Raw genomic sequence first — 22,377 nt, 5'->3', positions numbered from 1 at the left:
AGTTACCTTACTAGTTGTAAAGCCAAGCACAAGCAGCTTTCCAGAGGACAGCTGCTGTGAACACCTTCAGGATTTTGATTACATAGTATCGTGAACTCTCTATTTATTCAGTAATAAACTAAGACAAAACATTCACAGAAACCAAAGTACAGCATTCACAATGTTATGACATAACAAGTTATCACCAAAGTGGCCACATAGTTTTAAACAAAAGATATCATTCAGTAAGTCCCTAACTCAATCATCCTTAAGGAGCAAGCCTCCTTAAGGGACACAGTGAAAAAGTGAAAGTTCTCCACCCTTAGGTCATGGTAAATCATAATCTTCTCAATAGGCATTAGGTACCTAAGAAGAGGTTCTTTCATCTTGACTTGAGACTGGCTCTCAGGTTCCATGGTTCCTCTTCTTGGTCCCAGCTCCTGACCAAATCTATTCAACTGTCACATGGATTTAAAGGCAGGCAGCTCTCAGCTCCTTGTCCAGTTCCTCATCTAGTTCCTTGTCCATTTCCTGTTCCATATTGAAGCTCACAGTGTCTAATCTACCTCAAGTTCTTCACAGTTTCTGTTTCTGGGAAGACAAAGCTTAAAAGAGTCACAATAACATTCATTCACATTTCCAGCACCACAATCAATTCACTATCTACATGTGAAATCAACACAGACCTACCAACAACGTCTGAGAACTCAACACACATCACAAACAAAAATCAACACAGACTGAAGAGACAGCATGCTATCACCACAAATGTTCCCTTCTCAAAATCTGCCAGAACAAATTCTCTCTCAGTTCTGTTCTCTCCCATCCTGGGCTTCTCCTTTTATATGATAATTAAGCTCCTCCCTCTTCCACCCCTTCCTGTTGCATCAACAACAGGGGTTCACAAATTCTGTTTCTTAACAAAGACTTGATATGATCAGGGCAAGGTTCAAAGATATATGAACTCAAACAAGGTGCTAAATATTTCTTTGCTTGCCATTATTCTAGTTGAAGAAATCTTTCCTCCTGATTTTTCCCTTTAGTTTTCCTGTCTTTAATATTCATGACATTCAATGCACTCTTTCCTTATTATAGATAATGCTGATCTGAACTAAATAAATGATTTGACTGAGGACTTAAGTATTCTGAGTAAAAAGCATGTTCATCAGGTAGTAGCCAAACAGAATCCCAGAATCTCAGAGTTGGAGGGGATCTGAGAGTTCATGTAGTCCAATGTAATGCTGAACAAGAATACCTTTTCCAACACACCTCTTTGGTCTTCCAGTCTTTGTCTGAACACCTTGAGTGAGAAGAAAACCAATACTTCCCAAGTCTTGTCATTACCTATCAGGTTTCAGTCATCTGCTAATTTGATAACTGTGCCACCTATGTGTTTATCCAAATTACTGATAAAAGTATATAAAAGCATCATACACAGATAACTGAGGTATTCTCTGAGTGCCCTCCATCCAAGTTGGCACTAAATTAATTACCTATTTATTGGGTCTGGTTATTCTACTGGCATTGAATCTACCTCATTGCACTATTGTCTTGTTCATACCTCTTCAACTTTTGCATATGTAAAATAAAAGGAACAGTTTTTTTTTTCAAATGTTTTGCTAAATTCTATATCAAATTCTTCCAAGGCATCTCCCCATCTGTGATATCATCAGTGTTCAATCTTCCTTCAATGGTACAAATTGGTGACTATCAATTTTAGGCTTAAAAATTTGACTTGGGGGGGGGGAGAGCGCAGCTAGGTGGCACAGTGAATAGAGCATCCACCCTGGAGTCAGGAGGACCTGAATTTAAATCCTGCCTTAGGCACTTAACACAAAAAACTAGCCATGTGACCTTGGGCTAGTCATTTAACCCCAATTGCCCTACCTCTCCCTCCAAAAAAAGCAAAAACACAAACAAAAAAAATTGACTGGGGATACTGAAAGCTTCTGTGATTAACCCATGGTCTCACAACTAAAATATTTAAGATCCACAACTTGAACTCAGATCTCTCTAAGTTCAAAACTAACTTTCTCCACTCCATACCATATTGACACTCAGCAATCTTGTCAAATTCTGCCAGTTTAGTAACCAGGTCAAGTTAAAAAGTCAAGTTAGTCTGGTATGACATTTTTTTTTTTGGTGGAGACATGCTAACATTTTTTGATAAGTCCTTTTTAACCCGTAACTAATCAGTTTCCACTGAACTATGCTCCTTTGACATCCATCATTTACTCAGGAATCTCAGCATTTGGAAAACCTTATCCTCCTGCAAGATTGAATCCAAAAAGAGAGGTTACTTGTTACTTGCCTCTTACTACATACTGTTACAGACACTGACTGCCCCTTTGCTTGAAGCCCAGAAATAATCCCTATAAACCTCCATTTAAGGAGGGAACAAGGTCAGGCATTTCATCATTTCCCATCCAGATATACTCCTTTGACTTCTCCATCATGCATCCTTGCCATACATGAACTCCATTTTTAGTTTCCTTTTGTGTATCTTCCCCTATTAGACTTTAAGTTTCTTAAGGACAGGGACTCTCTTTGTTTGTTTGTTTTTGGTTGTTGTTTATGCATTTATATTCCAAGCATATAACACAATGTCCTGCACGTATGAGGTACTTAAATATTTATTGACTAAGTAATCCTGAATTTTGCTATGAATTGAAGTCTCTTTTCTTTTTGGAAAATTTGGATATTTGTCCTCTAATACTATGCTCCACTTCCTTTAAAAGATTAAAGATCATCATCATCTACACTTATAAAATATTTTAATTTTAGCTAAGTGAGTTTTACATTTTATTTCATTTGATCTTTACAACAACTCTGTAAGACAGGTATATGTTATTATTATCCCCTTTTTACAGATGAGAAAATACAAACTGAAAGAGGTTCAGTGGTTTGCCTAGGTTCACACAGCTAGTAATTATCTGAGTCTAGATTCAAAATGATATATTCCTAAATGCCAAATCTTATGTGATATCGGCTGGGATAGCTTAACTTCCTTAGATATTTTTAAAAGATCTTATTAATTTCCTTTAACAACTACATTTACAACATTTTTTCCTATATTCCTTACTCCTCCCTTCCAGATGTCATCCCTCACCAAAATAAAAAGAAATCTTAAAAAAAGAGGAAGAGGAAAAAATTTCAACCACATCAATTATTAAATCCCAAACATCTGAAATATCCCACATTCATGGACCCCTACCATTCCAAAGGAGTAGAGATATATTCTCATATCTCTTCTTTTGAGCCAAGCTTGTTGTTTATACTTTCATAAGTTTCTATTTAGATTGTTTATGGTTGTTGTTCTTTCCATTTACATTATTTTGGACATTTTATATTTCAATATTGTTTTCCTGGCTGTGCTTACTTGCCTTTACATCAATTCATGTGTCTCTCCATGCTTCTCTCCATTCATCATGTTTGTCATTTTTTATAGCACAGTAATATTCCATTGCATTCACGTACAACAATTTGTTTAGTTATTCTCTAATCGATGGAATCTACTTTCCCCCAGTTCTTTGCTGCCACAAAAAAGTGCTGCTAAAACATTTTTTATATATATATGGAAACTTTTTTTTTGTAAATGATCTCATTGGGACATATGTCTACTAGTAGAATTGTAGTAGTCAATAACAACAACATTTATAACACTTTAAATTTTGCAAAGCAAGCATTTTGCAAATATTATCTCACAGATATTTATCCACTTTATTTGTAAAATTCCAAATCATCCTATACTTTTGGGATTAATTTATATCTTTTATTTGTTTATTTATATCTTTTGAGTAGTAATCAATTTTGCATTTATATCTTTTGATTAATCATCAATTGGTGAATGACTTTTGGTCACATTTTGGTTAAACTGAAAGTTTCTTGAGAACAAGGACTGTTTTTGCTTGCTGTCAGGAAGACTTGTGTTCGAATCCAGATTCAGGTACTTACTAGTTATGTGACTCTGGGCAAGGCACTTCACTGCTGTGCTCCTCAGTTTCCTCAATTACAAAATGGGGGTGATAACACCAACTTCACTGAAATGTTTTGATGATCAAGTAAGATATTTGGTAAGGCACTCAGCACAATGCTAGAAAAAAGAAAGCACTTAAAAATGTTTGCCATACTCCACATACATACTTTCTTTGTATCTTCACCACTTTTTATAGAATCTGGCACATCATAGTTACTTAAGAAATACTTGTTGACTGCTTGTTTATACATTTTGAAGATAAAACACTTATCAAAAAATACTTCTTGTAAAGATGATCCCTAGTTGAAGACTTCCCCCTTCTTAGATGCCTTAATTTTGTTTGTAAAAAAACTTTTAATTTCTTGTAATAAAAATGATTTTTTCTTAAAAAATTGCTTCTACCATTTGTTTGCTAAAGAGTTTATTTTTCTAGATATAACTAGGAAGTGTATAAGATGTGTTTCTCTTCTTATTTTTACACTAATGTATTGCCTTTAATAATCAAATCTGTGCTATTTTAAAGATCACAAACAATGACTCAATTCTTTTAGTATCCTGTAATTTAATTCATCAAGTTCTGGTGATTTGAACTTATTAAATGTGCCTAGATGACATTTTCCCATATAATTTCTTGTCTTGTTTGTAAATTCCCTATTAGCCATTTAGATTTTATCCTTTCCAGTTCCAAGACATTGCAGAGAAAAGCAAGATGAAGTACGAATAGAATACCTTTCAGTTATCTTTGTTATCATTTATTATTGTCTTGTCCATCCCAAGCTTTGGTCTTATGCCTTCTTTAATGCCCCACCTTTCCACAACGTCATATATATCTATATCTATATATGGGTATAGATATAAATATGTAACAGCTTCCTTGTTATCCTAAGTTTTTATTGCTTTCCTAAATTCCTATGAGTTTTGATGTGAAGTTTTGTAACCCATCCATGATGTTTATATTAGGAATTTTTCTCAAACAATGTATCATAAGTTTCCATGGATGCAAATATTTCTTCTTAAAGGATTTCCAAGGTAAAAAGTGCTAGATGATGGCCTGGTTGTACCACTATTCCATGCAATTTAAATGAACAATCTATTTGGCTCATGTCCTATTTGATCAATTATACATTTCAATTTTGAAGAGACTTAATCCAAGTGACATTGCATTTGTTCATTTGATATTCTGATTTAACAATTTAATAAACACATATGTTGAGTTTCTGTTTAAAATAGACTGGAGTGATTGTGTGTACATGTTTGCATGATGGCATTTATACCTAGGAACACACTAGCCTGGTCTTTGTCATTTAGACAGTCAATAAACCTTTATTAAGTGCGTAATATATATGAGGTGATTCAAATATGGACATCTAAATATTAACAAAAGAAAGATAATCCTTGCCCTCAATGGAGCTTACAATCTAATAGGGGAAGACAAAACAAGAAGTTCTAAAATGGGAGGAAGACATCCAACATTTTGGCATGATGGAGAATTCCAAAGTCCAAAAGAGTGCAGAACTTATGGGAAATGAAATAATCTGACTTCTTCTTAAATGAAGGTTTTGTAAGTTCATCGCTCTGCCGTTCCATTAAAGAGGATATAGGGTACTGGTGAGAAATTAATATTAAGGCTTATTGGATCTTGAAGAATGATCTTTCCCAGTGCTCAGGTGACTAAGAGAAAAGTCCAAAGAAATTCAAGACTTCAGAGTAGGAAGTGGCCTCAAAAAATAGGAAGAAAAATTCTAACACTCTAATAAATGCTTTGGTTTTATACACACATATGTATAACATATATATATATGTGTGTACATGTGTATGTGTGTAGAATGGAATGTCACGGAATGCATCTCCTCCTTATATGCATGCAATAAATATCTGAGTACCAAGCACTGAATGCCTTTTATACAGTAGGCAGTCAGTATATATTTGTTAAGCAAATGAATATATGGAAATGTCATAATATTAAATCATTTATGACTTTAACCTAGGTAGATTAAGCTCCTTAATTTGAAAAAGGATGTTAGTAATGGAGGATGGCTTGGCTCCATTCAATTCAGTTATTGGAATTAATCTACAGGATGGAAGGTTTGTTTACATATCATACAAGGAGGATCTTACTAAATTAATTGACATGAACTTTCATTTTTTATACTTAAGCTTATGAGAGATGGAAGAAAGATAAATAATACCAATGCTAAGTCCATACACTAGGTTAATATTTTGTGGATTTCATTTTTTCCCCTGTTGACTACTTTGTTGACTGAATTAGATATGATCCATCAGATTGGTAGACAACTTAAGTACTTTTCTGAAGGTCAGATAAAACTTGCCTTGTTTTCAGCAAGGAAACAAGCTGCCAAAAACTCTTCCTATTGAGTAGGAAGTATGTGACAGGAGGCAGAGTGTTCTGACCAGTGAAATTTCACTCAAATTGTTGATTCTGTATGGAAATTTTATGTTTTAGATTTTATCTTTTAAGTCAAGAATGTGTTATAACTGCAACAGAAATAGTGAAACACTGAAAAAATTGACATAACTTTAAAAATGTTTGACTTTTATGTGAGAGAAAATGTAATTAAACAAATATTTATTGAGTTCTTACCATATGCCAGAGAATGAGATGTTAATTTTAATAAATGACAATAGGAACTGGCATGTATGTAGCACTTTAAGATTGCAAAAGTGTTTTAGACACGTTATCTCATTCAATCCTAACACAATCCTATGAGGTTTACACTATAGCTGTGCCCATTTTGTAGGAGAAGAAATTGAGGCAGACAGATATTAAGTGACTTGCCTAGGGTCACATAGTTGGGTATGTGTCTGAGGCAGGATTTGACCTGGTCTTTTCAACTCCAAGTGTAACACTCACTGCACAACCTAGCTGCCTGAGTGAGCTACTGACATTTGGATAAGGGAAGAAATCTTAGAAAACATCTAGTTTAGGCTTTTACATCTCCATTTTGCAGATGAGGAAGCAGAAGGCTACACAGATGAAGTTAAGTGCTCAAATTCAGACATCTTATAAGAGGTTCCATATAAGGTCTCCTTATTCCACACACAGGACACTTTCTACTAGTCTACTGAATTAAATGTTAAGACATAGATCAATGGATTATTCATTATGTGATTATACAAATTGCAAACTATGCAAGCATATTCTCTTTATTTTTGGAATATCCACATATCTTCTACAAGAGTAGTCAAATTTAAGGAAAGGGGAGATATGAAAAATAACTAATAAAGTCATTTCATGATTTCTTTGATAGAGAATATTTCATGGGAAAGAGGTTGAAGGTAGTGGCCTGACTGAAGGTTTTGATTAACTCTGGATTTTAAACTATTAATTCAATTCATGGTCCCGTTTTTCATGGATGATGTACTTTTAATCAGAACATGAGAAAGTTGACCTGAGAAATTTGTCTTTTGTATTCTAACCTCCATGGATCAGTGGAAAGGAGTGCTTGAAGTAATGAAACAAAGAATTAGAAGACAGGCAAATAAAATGAGAGGCATATACATGAGACCACATTTAAAATTTCAGATATGCCAAAGTCCTGAATTGTACATAATAAAAATGTTAGAATTCCTAAGAAATGTATTCGTTCTCTGTTCATTTCCAGGGCCCAAACCTTGTAGTTTACCTGAAGAAAAAAATAAAGAAGAGTCTATAATTTTTAGACAACATTTATTATTTTTTCTTAAAATGCATAAGCACTTTAAGAGACAGTTTAAAATATTTAAGTATTAACAGTTGCCATGAAATCACTTACATAGCAGAATATCTCTAAAGAAATCATACTCATTGACTAAGGGGACCTGCTTTATCAAGGATTTTAGTGTTGATGTCAAAATTCATATGATTTGGTTCTAAAATAATGCATTTCACTGTTTTCTAGTTGTAGTTGGATGATGTCTCAAGTTTCAGTTGATCATTAAGTAAACATTTATATATACCCACGTGTATATATATATATATATATGTTTATATATACACATAGCTATATGTATGTATCTATCTCTCTCCTACTATGTTTGAGATACTACTAGTAAGCACTGGAGATACAAAGAAAGGCTAAAGAAAATCTCTGCTCTTCAGAAGCTCATAGTATAATGAAATAGAGAAGGTAAAGAAACATGTAACAACAGGTTATATCCAAGATACATTGAAAATAATCAACATAGGGAAAGCACTAACATTAAGGAAAATTGGCAAAGAGATCTTTCAAGTTCTTATGTTGAGGGGTTGGCCACAGGAATGCCTATAACAAGGAATAGACGGAAATACTTGAGTTGGTGATACCATGGCTATTATGCAGAGAAGTTTATTGATTCAAGTACAGATTATGATTTAGGCCTTGTCCTTCACTCATTATTGGTTTAGCTTTTATTCCAATGGTTTGATTCATTCTATAAGGTATTCCATTTCCTGTCTTTGAGTATTTACAAGGTGGTTTCCTCCATTTTGCATTTCATAATGTTCTCTATCTCTTGTTTGATCATAAATTATTCCCTTCTCCATAGACATGATTGTTTTATGTGCTTATTTTCTATTATCCCTGTTATATTGTTGTAAAGTTCTGTTGACACCAGTTACTCCTAATGTCCCATTGACCTATAAAAGGGACATGAAAGATCTTGGGACCAAATGTAATGGTAATGGGAATTTGAAGATCTTTCCTGTCCCTTAATAGGCCTAAGGGAATTTGAAGCTCTTCCTTGCCTACTAATACTTCAAATGTAATCACCTGGAGCCTGTGGTGGGAGGAGTCTGATGAATGAGTAGAGAGGGAAGGGGTAGAGCAGGAAATAAGTCAGAGCAGTTATAGTAGAGAGAAAGGACACAGGTAAGCAAACAGCTAGGATTGTGTTTGTTCATGGGAAGGCCCAAGCAGGGGTTTTGTTTTGGGATGATGTTGCCCCTACATGGTTAATGTGCATTAACTTCTTTGTTGCTATGGTAAATTTGGTTTTCTGGTGTTGGGATTTAGCTTTCTGGTGTCTGAATAAATGTTTTGCTTCTGTATTATATATGGAGAGTCTGTTATATTTTGCAATTTGGAACTACATTGGCATATTCTTTCTTTTTTTTGCCTTTTTGGAGGGCATTTGGGGTTAAGTAACTTTCCCAAGGTTACACTGCTAGTATTTTGTGTGGGTGTTAAGTATCTGGGGCCAGAACCAAACTTGGGTCCTCCCAACTCCAGGGCCTGCGCTTTACTCACTGCACCACCTAGCCACCCCTACATTGGCATATTCATAATTGTCATTGGAGCTGTGAATATTGCCTTGGCAACACAATAGTTTACCCATTTTTCTTTATCTTGGTATATGGTTGGGGCAGTTGGTCTATGCCTCATTTCTGCTATACTATTTTCTAGTTTTCCCAGCAGTTTTTTTCAAATAGTGAGTTCTTTTTTTTCACATTTTTTTTAAGCAATCAGGGTTAAGTAACTTGCTCAAGGTTACACGGCCAGTTATTTCTGGGTGTGGTGCTAAGTGTTGGAGCCTGGATTCAATCCCCAGGTCATCCTGACACTGGAGCCTGTGTTCTTACTCGCTGAGCCACCTGGCCGCCCAGAAATAGTGAGTTCTTATCCCAGAAACTGGAATCTTTGGGTTTATCAAAAAGTAGATTACCATAGTTATTGACAACTGTGTTATGTGTGCCTAACTAACCTATTCCAATGATCCACCATGCTATTTCTTAGTCAGTACTAAGTAATTTTGATAAATGCTGTTTTACAATGCAATTTTAGATCTGGTCTGACTAGGTTATCTTCCCTTGCTTTCTTTTCATTAATTCCCTTGATATTCTGGTCCTTTTGTTCTTCCAGATCATTTTTGTTACTTTTTTTTCTAGTTCTAAAAAATAATTTTGATAGTTTAATTGGCATAGCACTAAATAAGCAAATTAATTTAGGTAGAGTCACCATTTTTATTATATTAGTGGTGCTATATTTCTGACAAAAACAGGGAGACTGATAAGTTCTTGATTTGTCTACATGATAATTTCACTTTTTGAAATGGTGGTAGAACCTACACAAGGAAATTTTAATCTGGATCTGGGTCTCACCAACAAGGAAGAGCTGTTGTCTGAGGTGGAAATGATGGGACCTTAGAGAAATAACCACTCCAACCTAAACATAAATTTTGTGACAAAAGATATCTGAGTATAGTCTGTCTTATACCCTTGGAATGGAAATTCCAGTGGGTTCAAAGGAGGATAGGTAGGATTCCATGTAATAAAATATTTAGAAGTTAGCAAAGAGGGATGGGAGATACTCTGTAATTAAATTTTGAAGACAAAAAGGTAGACAATTGTGATGAAGAGGAAATATGGGGTTAGTCTGAGCAAACTGATATGGATAATCTGTGACCACACCAAATAATGCACACACACACACATACATACATATACACATGTATACATATATACAGATATTACATTCATAGAGATGACATTTATAAATTATATACATATTATACAAATACAGAGCATATCATATATGCATATATATATTATATATTACACACACACACTCCCCCCCAAATAGAAATAAAAAACAACACTCAACTTCATTAATGCAAAGTAAGGGTAGAAATGGATAGTCAGTAGTTGTTCTGGAAAAAAGATCTGGGTGTTTTCATGGACTGCAAGGTTAGTATGAATCAGCAAACTAATATGGTAGTCACAAAAGCTAAAGAAAATGTTAGTAGCTTGTCTTAAGAGTAGAATAGCTTCCAAGAATAGTGAGATTATGACCCCATTGTACCCTGACCTGTTGTGACTTCATCTGGAATATTAGTTCAATTCTGGGCACCATGTATTTGGAAGGACATTGATAAGCTGAAAAGTGTTCAAAGTAGGGCAACCTGGATGGTGAAGGACCTTGATTCTGTGATATATGAAGATCAGTTGAAGGAACTATGCAAATTAACCTTGATAAAATAAGACTCACTGGGGACATGATATTTCTGCTCAAGCATTTTAAGTATGGTCTTGTGGAGAAAAGATTAGATTTGTTTTGTTTGACCCCAGAGAGCAGAACAAGGAGCAATAGTTAGATGTTTCAGAGAGTTCAATTAAAGTTTGATTTCAGGAAAAAAAAAAGTAAAAGGAAAAAATTCTTCCTAGCCATTGTAACTCTCTGAAAATGAATGGATTATATTAATGACTAACATTTATAGGGACTTTATATTACTACATAGAAAAATAAATGTAACTAATGAGGGTAAAGTCCTCTCTAAAGTATAAAATATGAAATGCAATCTTGCATTTGTTTTGTTTTCCTCAACAAAGAATTACAACTAATGTTGGAATTAGTATTACACTTAGAATTTCAAATGAAATATAAAATATGATTTTTTCGGATGAGCTGGAAGCCACAATTTATTTGAAAGACAGTTAACATCGTTAAGTAAGTTTTTTTTAACATGTTAGAGATTCCTTTAGTATACGATTTTGACTTGCAGTTATAAATAATGGCAACAATAAGCATGAGAGAATAAGTGGTGAACCTGGTAAAGAAACTGTGAAAAATGATGTATTGAAGTATTGCCCTAGGTCAATGTTATTGTGAAGAAGGATTAAACCAACAATAGTAGTTACTAGAATATGAGAAATTGGATTAATTTATACTCATGGTTTTTTGAGCATCAAATTGTAGGAATACACATAGATGATATGGGGATTAAAATTTTTAACATTTTAATAGATTTAAGATTTGGATGTGATATTTACCATGAGCATTGGGTATTATTACTAGTTAGGCCAAGGGTGGGGAACCTACCTGGGTCCTTGGGTGTCACCTTTTGACTAAGTCCAAGTTTTATAGAACAAATTCTATTATTAAGGGGATTTGTTCTGTGAAGTTTGGATTTAAAAGGCCCCACTTGAGTACCAAGAGGGCCAAATGTGACCTTGAGGCCACAGGTTCCCTACCCCTGATATACTAAACTTACATTGGACATTATTACTAGTTAAGTTAGATCTACACTGACATCACATGCTAAAAGTACTAATAAAATTAAAGGGGTTATTGATATTGGAAATATGTGAAAGCGAGAAATTAGAAGGGTAATGAAAATCAGTAGTGATGTTATTCCTTTTAAATAAAGTATGGTGGATATTAAAAGGAATAAAAAAAATTTTAATGCAGGGCTTTCTGGTCATGGTGGTTCCTACTTCATCAAAGATCTTCAGCATAGGTTAGACTCACATTTAGGGGATACATTCTTATGGAAATTCATTTTTCTGTACAAATTAAAACAGATGAATCATGAGATCTCTTCCTACTCTTAGATTTTGTGATTTGATAATTTTATGAATTCCATTCAATTCAAATGATTCTGCTTCAAGTTGAAACCCAAAACATGTATTGAAAAAGTTGGAGTTGACTTATAACTCTGCATTTCTGAGTAGAGTTCGGTCTCTCAAAGTTGGTCGTCACACATATGTTGTGTCTGTAATTGTGTACAAATTTCTCCTTGTTCTGCTGTTCTCCCTCAAGCATCAGTTCATATAAGCCTCTCCAGGTAAACATGAAGTCCATCTGTTCCTCGTTTCTTATGGCACAACAGTATTCCATTACATTTGTATAAGACTTGTTTAGCCATTCCCCAATTGATGGGCATCCCCTTAATTTCCAATTCTTTGCTACTACAAAAAGAGCTGCTATAAATATTTTTGTGGGATAAATGTGGGTCCCACAATAGTACCCACAAATGATCCCAAAGGGATCAATAATTTTTCTAATCTTATGGGTAGCACACCAATAGTTCTGTCATTTTCCTTAGTTTATTGTACTGACACAGATTCTTTTAACTCTATTCATTATTTGTGTGTGTGTGTGTGTGTGTGTGTGTGTTATTTTGGCTTATTATCACAGACCAGAAATAGAGGAGTCTGAATCATAGGAGGTCTTTATACATAAGCTACATGATACCTTGGCATGTGGTAAAAGGAAGTATAGGTCTGGAACTGGTTAGACTAGATACCTTTAATGTTACTATCTCATCTTGTTATCCCTTGACTTTATTAAGATTATGTCCTGAGGCAGTGTAGATCAATGGAAATCTAACTGTTTTAGGAGTCTTTGAATTCAAATCTCACCCAAGTCCCTTATTATCTGAAGGATCTTGGGCAAGCCTCTTTACCTTTTTCAACTTCATTTTTTCTCATCTGTAAGATAAGAGATTTAGACTAGATGACTTTTGAGGTCCCTAGAAGATCTAAATCAACAACCCTATAGCCTCTTGATTTTTGAGGAATGTTCCATATTGTAGAATGATGACTATGACTATATGATTCCCCAGCATTACTCTAACATTTTTATTGTGTTTCTGAGTTAATACTATGTAGATACATAGTAGATACATTTTCACATCTGTGAAACTTGCCATACAACCAACCTAAAAGTTAATAGAGAGATATGCAAATCATTATCAATTAGGTGTAAGGATGACAATATAACCCAATGGAAGGAGTCCTATATTTGTGATCAGAATACCTGGGTTCAAATACTGTCTCTGATACTTTTTACTTGTGTGATCTTAGGCAAATCACTTATCCCCTTTGCGCACAAATTCTTCATTAATAAGTCAAGTGATTTGGACTATAAGGTCTCTTCCAACAATAAATCTATTACTTTGTCTCTTGTGACCCTAAAAATGAAAAATAGCTATAGATATTCTTTGACAAATTGCTTGTAAATGACATTGCTAGAAATGAACTCCAATGTGAGCATGATTACTATTCAGGAAGGCAAATTTGTATAGCTGAATGACAGTGTGGAAGAAATTTAGGCCTATATTGTTTTTATATTCTTTAACTCCCATAGCTATGTTTCAGCTTCTTAAAGTCTTGTGTCATAAAATGTTTATTGCAGTATGCCACAGTGAAGACTTGTTTACATTCCTAACATATGGATCTTTTCCACATCATGACAAGAACAAGAGAACACATAAAGCTGTGTTATTTACCAGTGTTGCTTTTAATCAGAAAGCAAAATAAATAAAGAGGAACAAAAACCCTCACTAAGCACAAGCTGAATGTATGTTGTTTATATTTCTTAAAATGAGAACTGACAGGCACTATATTTCCTCAGTATTATTAAAATGGATATCTGGTAATTAAAATATGCTACTTTATCCATCCTAAGTAAGCATATGCTTCAAATCAAAGAGCAAATGGATCATCATAGGTAAAAAAATTCTCTGTATTCAGACATGGTATCTTCTCCCTGACTCATGCGTTGCCATAGCAATGATTGACTTCATGCGCCCTGACTCAGCTACTCAGCAACCAAAGCATTGGCCTGTATTTTCTTTCTTTTTTTTTCTTTTTGGTAATCTGCTATAAATCAGAAAAATGATTTTCTCAGATTTTGCAGTAATCAGAAAAGAAGCCTATACTTGCCAAATTTTTCTTTTCATTGGTAACAAAATCATTAATAGTCTTCCAACTACATGGCACTTGGTCTTTGGGGTTTCAATAACTTGTCATTTTTAGTTCTGGAGGTCAATGAAAAAAGCATTCCTCTAAGTTGGGGGTTCTTAACCTGAGGACTATAGACCCCCCCCAAATATCTTCAGATAGCTTTCAAGGAGGTTGTGAAACTAGATGGAAAAATGTTTCTTTATACTTCAAATAACCTCTAACTAAAATTTAGCATTTCTTTCATTTATTTAACAACAATGTTTTGAGGATGGTGCCACAGTCTTCTGCAGACTGTAAAAGGGGACTGCGACATAAAAAAGTTTAAGAATTCTTGTTATAAGCTATTAGGTAATAATTATTACATTATTATTATCTAGTATTACATTAGACGATAAATCTTAGATAGATACTTATGGGGTAAGATAGTTACTTCATCATTTAAAATAAAAGATCATTTATCAAATAAAAAATCTAATCAAATTTTGAAACACTAGAATCATGGGTATAAAGAATTTTTAAAAATCTTAAATGAGATATGATGCAAGAGCTTATCCATATGGATAGATTGTTCTGTGATTTCATTGATACAGATACACTCTCCACTCCTTGAGATCCCAAGTTGTCTACAGCTTCCTAGAGTGTGATATTTGTGTCTAAGTACTGACTAAACTTCTCCAGAGAGAAGTCACTGTATATGTTGGTGGTCTCGTTTCCTCTTGTTCCCTTAACATTTCAGAAATTCCACTATAGCATTGCTCTTTCCTTTAGTTGCCTTAATAAATGAATGGGTCTCCTAATTTTCTGATTATACCTGTTTTCTGATCAAACATGTTGCTAAAAGTTTTATTTTTCTTCTCATATCAAACCTAAGGCTACAACACATAGCCAACAATTGGCCTACACACACACACACACACACACACACACACACACACTTTTCTTATTTTTTTATTCTTTTGAAACAGCTAGGTAGTGCAGTGGATCTAACGGGGTCTTGATTTAGGAACACCTGAGTTCAAATTTGACCTCAGACACTTAATAGTTGTGTGACCTTGGTCAAGTCACTTTGCCTCTATCTACCTCAGTTTCTTCAACTATGATGATAATGGTATGTACCTCTGAGATTTGTGAGATAATATTTGTAAAGAATTTAGCACAATACCTGGCACATATTAGGCTTTTAATAAATTTTTGTTCTTTTGTCTTTCTCCTATTAAAAAAAAGTTTGTAGTGCTTAGCATAGTTCTTGCTTGTCTCATGTTAGGTGCTTAAAAATGTTTTTGACTATTTATTATTGACTAATTCAAGGAGTTGTAATCATTAAGCTCCATCAAGATAAAATTGTTAGAAATGGAGTTTCTTTGCAGCAAATATCTATACACATAATATAATGTAGAAAGAAATACATACATATATGTACATGTATATATCACTTATGAAGAAACATATTTTCATAATTCAAATTGATATATACTTATAAACTACTGACTTTTCATTTATGGATATTTCAATTGCTGTAGTGGGCAGAGAAGAACACTCAATGAGAAAAGCATTCCACGATAGTTCAAAGACCTAAGAGTCATCAGGCTCTCAGATAAATGTACTAAAGGATGTTTTTGAAAGTATCCCAGTGAAGGAAAAAAGAATCATTGACTAAAGTTGTCCATCAGCTTATTAACATGTTCCTTTTTTAGGGCTTTTTAACATATTGGTATGAAAGTATAAATCAGACTCATTTATAGCCTATGAGAACATTCTGTCTTGTTTATGTTATACTTGGTTGGATTGTGGATATTGGATTTCTCCACCTTGTTTATGAATTGGTCACAATTCATGAAAAGTACCTAATATGTGATGTATTTGAAGCCATATCAGATAAGGAAGAGACCATAAGAGAAGATACAGTAGGAGCCTGGAGAGAAAATCTAATTATAGAAATAGCTCTGAGCAGACACTGCCCCTCTCTCCTTGACAGAGTCAGAATAGGAGAGAACTAGAAGAGTGGGTACTGAAGGCTATCCACTCAGAAAACTGGCTGAGCACAGCTTCTTAAAGTTCATTAAACAAAAGAGAATCCTGGCGTGTGCTGCGTTGGCTGTGCTTGTCTAAATTACTCTTCAGAGCCATCTATAGGCTGGGAGAAAAAAAAATTCTTCAGGACTTTAATGGGGAGCTTTGCTGTTCTCTGACTTAAAGGAACTACTTGTTGCTGAAATAGAATGACACTTCTATGAGGGAGCAGATATGAAAAATAGAAGACACTAATGGGGGGCAGCTGTTTCAGTGAGAGAGTGAAATGCCACTGTATTAAAAAACAAAAACAAACTAAAACAACAACACCTTAATATTGTTGCAGGAGCCTAAGAGTAGCAGAGAAACAACAAGCTCCAGAAGGAGCTCATAAAGGCTCAGAAGAGAGACAAAGGCTGTGTGTTGCAGACTGTTGCCTAAAAGGGATGGACACCATCCAGGCAGGTAGGACAGTCATGAGTTGCCCCAGGCATATGGAATCCCTCTGCATGTCCTTGCATGCTATGTTTCTATTAATGCATGACCTCTTTTTCTTACAAATACCATATGCCTTTGTAGGGTAATGGGTTATGTGAAAATTATGGGTAGATTATTATTTATTATTCCTGCCCTTGATTTCTCCTGAGTAAATATTATACTGTGATTATTTTGGATTTTGACTTCTCATTTAGAAAATATTTCATAAACAAAAGTAAATATTACTCCCAGAAGATGACCCTGGGCAGTGCAGAGGCCCGGACAAGGCCTGATGAACCTGGCAGCAAGTTGATCCACCAACCATCAGGCCAACTGCCAGGCCTATCACTGCAGGGCTGGGACTGGATGGAGCAGGGTAAGAATCAAATGCAGGGCCCCTGCCAGGGGCATCAGCTACTCCTGGGACTACCAGTCCAAAGCCTAGAAATTTAAAAAGCCCCTATCTGGACTCCCAGGGACCAGGATGGCAGAGTGAACCCTGGATGTTCCAATCCCCCCCCCCTGCCCCGACCCTGAAAACATAGTAATTAGAAGAGCTCCTTAAAAAGAAAAATATGTGATATGGAAAAAGAGCTCCAAAAACTAACCAAGGAAAATAATTCGCTAAAAACTAGAATCAACCAAATTGAAGCAAATAACTCTAAGAGGAACTAAGAATTAGTCAAACAAAATATCAAGAAAGAAAAATTTTAAAAAGAAGTAAAATATCTCAATGGAAAAATAACTGACCTGGAAAACAGATCCAGGACAGATAATCTGAGAATCATAGACCTACCAGAACATCATGATGAAAAAATGAGCCTGGACAACATCTTCCAAGAGCTCATCAAGATACTAGAACCAGATACTAGATACTAGATACTAGAACCAGAGGGTAAAATAGAAATCAAGAGAATCCACTGGTCACCTCCTGAAAGAAATCCCAAATTGAAAAGTCCATGAAATGTTGTGGCCAAACTCCACAGCTACCAGGTAAAGGAGAAAATACTACAAGTGACCAAAAGGAAACAATTCAAATATCATGGAATGACAGTGAGGATTGCACAGGATCTGGCAGCTTCTACATTGAAAGATCAGAGGAAGTGGAATACAATTTTCCTCAAAGCAAAAGAGCTCAGGTTACAACCAAGGATCACCTACCCAGTGAAACTGAACATATTCTTCCAGGCAAGGAGATGGTCATTCAACGATATAATGGATTTCCAGACCTTCCTGATGAAAAAGTCAGAACTCAATAGAAAATTCAACCTCCAATTATGAGATGCAAGGGGAACATAGAAAGGTAAACAAGGAAATCACACACACACACACACACACACACACACACACACACACACACACACCCTGTTATTTAATGAGAGCAAACTGTATATAGACAAGTAGAGGGTATGGGTATAAATTACACAAAATGATGATAAAAAAAAACCTTATTAAAGGCTACAAAGGGACTGCAATGGAAAAAGAGGAAAGAATGAAGTGGAAAAGGATAAAGTATGCCACAGAATCAGGCATAAAAACAATATAATAGAGGGAAAGAAGGGAGGGAGATGAGCATCATATGAGCTTTTCCCTCATTTGGTTCTGGTGCAAGGACAGAATAACACAACTAGTTAAGCATAGGACTCTATTGAGAAGAGATGCAAAATGTATCATAATAGAGGGAAAGAGAGGAGCTTTACATGAGATCTGTTTTTCCAATCTTAGTTCGAAGAACAAATAACATACTACATTAAGTAAAAGATCCATCATATCCTACAGGTAGTAGGAGGGGGGGGAAGGGCTATGAAAGGGGAGGATGTTTAGAACAGAGGGAAGAAGTAAGGGGGAAGTGGAGGAAAAGGGAGGGGAGCTGATAAGAAGGTAATACTGAGGGAGGCAGTGGTCAAAAGGAAAATTCTTAAGGAGGGGAAGGGAGAAGAGAAGAAAAATAAAAACATAAACAGGGGAGCTAATAGGATGGAGGGAAAGAGACAGTAATAATAACTGTGAACGTGAATGTGATGAACTCTCCCATAAAACGGAGGTGGATAGAGGAATGGATTAAAAACCATAATCCTGCAATATGCTTTGTAGAAGAAACAATCTGAAACTGAGGGATACACACAGGGTAAAGGTAAAAGGCTGGAGTAAAATATATCATGCCTCAGCTAAAGTAAAAAAAAAAAGGGGGTAGCAATCCTTATCTCAGATAAAGCAAAAGCAAAAAATGATCTAATTAAAAGAGATAAGGAAGGAAACTATATCCTGCTAAAAGGCACCATAGAGAATGGAGCAATATCATTACTTAACATATATGCACCAAGTGGTATAGCATCCAAATTCCAAGAGGAGAAGGTAAGGGAATTAGGGGAAGAAATATATAGCAAAACAATACTAGTGGGTGACCTTAATCTCCCCCTCTCTGAACTTGATAAATCCAACCTAGAAATACACAAGAAAATAAGTTGAAGAGGTGAATAGAATTTTACAGAGGGTAGGTATGATAGAACTTTGGAGAAAACTGAATGGAAATAAAAAGGAATATGCCTTTTCAGCAGTATCTGGCATATACAGAAAAATAAACCATGTACCAGGACATAAAAACCTCACAATTCAGTGCAGAAAGGCAGAAATATTAAATGCATCATTCTCAGATCATAATGCAATAAAAATCATATGCAATAAAGGCCATGGAAAGATAGACTAAAAACTAATTGGAAACTAAACAATTTAATCCTAAAGAATGAGTGGGTCAAAAAAGAAATTATAGAAACACTCAGTAATTTCATTCAAGGGAATGACAATAATGAGACAATATACCAGAATTTGTGGGATGCAGCAAAGGCAGTTTGAAATGGAAGTTTTATATCCCTGACTGCATACATGAATAAACTAGAGAAAAGGGAGATCAGTGAATTGGGCATGCACTTGAAAAAGTTAGAAAAAGAACAAATTGAAAATCCACAAATAAATACTAAATTAGAAATAATGATAACCAAAGGAGATATTAATAAAATTGAAATTAAGAAAACAATTGAAGTAATAAATAAAACTAAGAGCTAGTTTTATGAAAAAAAGTAAAATTGATAGACCCTTAGCCAATATGATAAAAAAAGGAAGAAAACCAAATTATGAGTATCAAAAATGAAAAGGGTGAACCCACCTACAATGAAGAGGAAATTAAAACAATAATTAGGAATTATTTTGCCAAATTATATGCACATAAATTTAATAATCTTAGTGAATGAATATTTACAAAATTCTAACAATCTTACAATGAATATTTACAAAATTCATTCTTAGTGAATGAATATTTACAAAAATATAAATCCCCAGATTAACAGAAGAAGTAAGTTACTTAAATAACCCCATCTCAGAAAAAGAAATTGAACAAGCCATCAGTGAATTCCCTAGAAAAAAATCTCCAGGGCCAGATGGATTTACTAGTGAATTCTATCAAACATTTAAAGAACAATTGATTCCAATACTCTACAAACTATTTAGGAAAATTAGTGAAGAAGGAGTCCTACCAAATTCTTTTTATGACACAAATATGGTACTGATAATCAGGAAAACATAAAATGGAAAAAGAAAATTACAGACCAATTTCCCTCATGAATATAGATGCAAAAATTTTAAATGAAATATTAGGAAAAAGACTACAGAAACTTATCACTAGAATAATACACTTTGATCAGGTAGGATTTATTCCAGGAAAGCAAGGATGATTTAGTGGTAGGAAAACCATTGGTATAATTGAGCATATCAACAATAAAACTAGCAGAAACCACATTATTATCTCAATAGATGCAGAAAAGGCTTTTGACAAAGTACAACATCCATTCCTCTTAAAACGCTAGAAAGTATAGGAATAAATGGAGCCCTCCTTAAAATAATAAGTAGCATCTATTTAAAACCATCAGCAAATATTATATGTAATGGGGATAAGCTAAAAGAATTTCCAGTAAGATCAGGGGTGAAACAAGGGTGTCCACTAACACCCGTCTTATTCAATCTGGTACTAGAAATGTCAGCAGTAGCAATTAGAGAAGAAAAAGAAATCAAAGGAATTCAAGTAGTCAAAGAAGAGACCAAGCTATCACTCTTTGTGGATGATATGATAATATACTTAGAGAATCCTAAAGAATCAAGTAAAAAACTACTTGAGACAATAAATAAATTTGGCAAAGTTGCAGGATATAAAATAAACCCACATAAATTCTTGGCTTTCCTGTATGTTTCTAATGAAATCCAATAGCAAGAGATGGAAAGAGAAATCCGATTTAAAGTTACTGTAGACATTATAAAATATTTGGGAATCTACCTGCCAAAACAAACCCAGGACGTATATGAACACAACTGCAAAACACAAATAAAGAGAGATCTAACTAATTGGAAAAAAATATCAATTGCTCATGGCTGGGTCAAGCTAATATAATAAAAATGACTAAATTAAATTATATATTTAGTACCATAGCAATCAAATTACCAAAAAATTACTTTACAGAACTAAAAAAAAATAGTAACAAAATTCATTTGGAAGAACAAAAGGCCCAGAATATTAAGGGAATTAATGAAAAGAAATGCTAGGGAAGGTAGCCTAGCTAGACCAGATTTTAATCTGTATTATAAAGCAGCAGTTATCAAAACTACTTGGTACTGGCTGAGAAACAGAGGAGTGGATCAATGGAATAGATTGGGTACACAAGACTTAGCAATCAATGACTATAATAATCTACTCTTTGATAAACCCAAAGATCCCAGTTTGGGGGATATAAACTCACTATTTCACAAAAATTGCTGGGAAAACTGGAATAGAGTATGGCAGAAATTGGGCCTAGACCATTACCTAACACCATATACCAAAATCAAGTCTAAATGGGTGCATGATCTATGTATAAAGGCTGATACTGTTAGCAGTCTTGGAAAGTAAGGAATAGTTTACCTGTTACAGTTTTTTTTTTTTGGATCTTTTACTTTATTTTTTTAATTAAATTGTTTGTTTCCTTTTAGTTTACAGGATTCAATTCCACAATTCCTTGAGTTTCACATTTTGTCCCCCTCCCTCCTCTCCTCCCCCCCCACCATGGCGGCATGTAGTCAAGTATAGAATCTGTAAATACATTCACATTATACATTACTGAGGTTATAAAGACGGATTGCACCAGCAGGAATGAAAAATGGTAAAGGGGATATAAAGCCAAATAAGAGAAGGAAAAAGATCAGGTATTTTACTTCCACTTGGATATAAACTTAGTTCTTTCTAGTTCTTTCTCTGGATGCACATATTTCTCTCCATCATGAGTCTTTTGGGATTGACTTATATCACTGCATTGCTGAGAAGAGTCCAGTCTATCAAAGTTGATCATCACACATACGTTGTGTCTGTAATTGTGTACAAATTTCTCCTGGTTCTACTCTTCTCACTCAGCATCAGTTTGTATAAGTGTAATGGAAATGCAAACTTAAAGATCTTCCCTGCCCCTAGGCTAGA

The 22,377-nt window shown here is 34.6% G+C and overlaps 1 pseudogene; it reads left to right on the top strand.

The window, feature by feature from the left end:
• The first annotated feature begins 17,138 nt into the window (after window positions 1-17,138).
• Window positions 17,139-22,377, top strand: part of LOC138148891 (dicarboxylate carrier SLC25A8 pseudogene) — a 40,865-nt pseudogene continuing 35,626 nt past the window's right edge.

This window comes from Petaurus breviceps, unplaced genomic scaffold (genome assembly GCF_028583685.1).
Source record: "Petaurus breviceps papuanus isolate PSGF00001 unplaced genomic scaffold, PetGlider_PUasm1.0 90842, whole genome shotgun sequence".
Classification (NCBI taxonomy): Eukaryota; Metazoa; Chordata; class Mammalia; order Diprotodontia; family Petauridae; genus Petaurus; species Petaurus breviceps.
Note: the sequence above shows the minus strand (reverse complement) of the source record. Positions and strands in the feature narration are given on the sequence as shown.